We start from the raw sequence: 2,981 nt of genomic DNA, 5'->3' as shown, positions 1-2,981 counted from the left end.
AAGTGCTGGGCTTAAAGGTATGTGCCACCACCACCCAGCTCAGGGTGAGCTTTTAAGCACAAAAGCTATGCTGTGGGTTTCACATACCATACTCAGGCCAACAAAATCATTGCAGTCCCCAATGGCTGCAAAGCTGGTCAGCCCAAGTCTGCTTCAACCCTAGCCTGATCTTCAAAACCTTATCAAGGGACACTCCAAGGGAAAAGTCAATAATCTCATGTTTCTGTATGGGCGGAGGAACAGGAAGACCTTCAGGAACTTGATCTTCATGGCCTTGAACATGGGGCCATAAGTTGGTGACTTCTTGTCTTTGGTTCTGCCTCCAGGGCCCCACAGTTTTGATCCCATTCTTGAGCACCATGGCCTCCATGAAAGCTTCAGAGTCCTCTCAAGCATGGGCCTCTGTGCTCTGGGACCTCCTGCTGCATGGGCCTCTGTGCTCTGGGGCCTCCTGCTGCATGGGCCTCTGTGCTCTGGGGCCTCCTGCTGCATGGGCCTCTGTGCTCTGGGACCTACTGCTGCATGGGCATCATCCATTTGATATTTTCTTGACCAATAGGTGAATCCAACTTGAAAAAAAGGTTTCGAGCTCCAGAACTAACAAAGTGCCTGCTGTTTAAGTCCTACAGTCAGTGTGGTACTTGATATATCGAGGCCCTCACAATCTAATGCTGTAGGTGAGACAGTAGTGTTGGCAAGGAATGGACGCTGAAAATCAAAGCAAAGTAAAACCTACATGTGTGTGCTAGAGATGTTTTGTGGAAAAAGGACAGCTTCTTCAGCAGACGGGAACCCAGCACCAGTGAGTCTAGCTGCTGAATGGTTATTCTGCCTATCATTTCTGTTATTCAATTAACAAGAACAGTTAGCCAGAAGCAGAATTCCAGAAGCCAAAGTGAGGTTAGTGTACTTAGCAACTGTTCCCAGAACTACGTACGGACTTTGATGGAGTAGCTCTTTTGTTTTTGTTTTGGCAGGTGTCCTGAGAAGCACAGGCATCATGCCCATCCTTACATTCAAGCTGCTGCTGCTGGCCGGCACTGATGACTGCTACACATGAGCTGGGGCTGCACTGACACACTGGACAACTTCACCAAGGTCACTTCTGATGCTCTCTCAAAGACCTGGAGTTACTTGACCCTTGGCTTCTAGAAAAAGAATGTTTTCACTGTCTTGTAAAAATTCATGGCAGTCTTGTACAGGTAGTCCCAGATGTTTTTATATACCAAGTACATATACACATTTTTGAAAAAGTTGGATTTGAGTTATTATTTAAAAAATTATTGGGGCTGGTGAGATGGCTCAGTGGGTAAGAGTACCGACTGCTCTTCCAAAGGTTCTGAGTTCAAATCCCAGCAACCACATGGTGGCTCACAACCACCCGTAATGAGCCCTGACGGCTTCTCCTGGTGCGTCTGAAGACAGCAACTGTGTACTTATGTATAATAATAAATAAAATAAAAATTATTTTCAGGCCAGCAGTAAGAATTGGCAGAAATTGTAACCAGTGGATTTCAAATGAGAAGACAAGGGTTTAAGATCTGTCATCTCTACAGAGCAACTTCACTATAAAACACAGGGGACTGTCTATCTCCCTTATAAGATCCCCTTATAAGATCTCCCTTATTAAAATGAGAGAAGACTCACATCTAGTTCCACATCTGTCGGCTCCTGTTCTCTTTCCTACCTCCTGTCTATCTCCCTCCCTTGCTCTGGAGAATTTTTTTTTAAAATGTGCTTCTTTTGCTTGCATGTATATATGTGCACCATGTATACCCTTGGTGCCCACAGAAACAGAAAAGGGTGTGAGATCCCCTGGAACTGGAGTTAAAGACAGTTGTGAGCTGCCATGTGCATGTTGAGAACTGAAGATTGCTTGAGCTACTCTAGATAAAACTGTTATATGAATTTTAGGAAAATTCCTGGCTGAGACTATCATAGGAATTGCATACCACATCTTGCATCAACTTTGGCAAATTTCACATCTCTGAGTTTCCTAATGCTTGACCCACAGTCTCTCCATTTTTATAGTCTTCTTTGGTTTATTCTTGACATTTAAAAAAACATTAAGTTTTTAAATGTAGGAGTGATTTGTCTGCATGGACACCTACATGCCAGAAAAGGCCATCTGATTTCTTCATAAATGGTTATGCGCCACCATGTGGTTGCTGAGTATTGAACTCTGGACCTCTGGAAGAGCAGCTAGTGTTCTTAACTGCTGAGCCATTTCACCACCCCTCTTCTTGACATTTTTAGATGAAAATAATTCCTTTGCAGACTCTTGGGTTTGCAGAAGCTAGGACTTTCTCTTCATCCCTCGGGGGCATAAATATTTTATAGCAGTTGGCCTTACACTCAACTACTATAAAAGACCTTTCTAGAGAGCTCTGATGCCAAAGTATGTCACGGTTCTCCACAGAGGGTGTTTTTCCTCTGCATGAGTGCCGTGTCATGTGGCAGACTTTGTCACTGAGAAGTTTTGGTCTCAGTGTATGTGTGTAGACTTCTAGGGTTTCCAGACTTGAATTTTAGAAATATGTATTTGTGTCATGATTGCTATTTTACCAGTATTCAATGCATCTGCTGTTTGTTTCTAGTTAAACTTTCAAAAACAAACACAAAAGAGCACAAGAGATTAAAAAATTTTATTAATCATCCCAAAGTAGACTGTATATTACAAATTCAGATTAGAGTAATAATATTAAAACTATTTTCAGTAGTACCATAAACTATACGTGAAGACAAAACCAAATATTAAACTGGTAAGCATATACTGAAATCTCATGTTTAAAACATAACTTTGTCTAGAAAATTCACATACATGTGTCATAGCCATATGTCACATGTGGACAGAGCTATATTTAACAAACTCATGAACCAGTTTTCATGCTTAGAATAAATTGTCATAAGGCTGTACAAGCTTATAATTTTTAAAGTGCATTATAAAATACTTTATATGACAAAGCTTTCCTATTCATTTC

This window comes from Mastomys coucha, unplaced genomic scaffold (genome assembly GCF_008632895.1).
Source record: "Mastomys coucha isolate ucsf_1 unplaced genomic scaffold, UCSF_Mcou_1 pScaffold18, whole genome shotgun sequence".
NCBI lineage: Eukaryota > Metazoa > Chordata > Mammalia > Rodentia > Muridae > Mastomys > Mastomys coucha.
The sequence above is the reverse complement of the archived record's forward strand: the minus strand, read 5'-3'. Positions refer to the sequence as shown.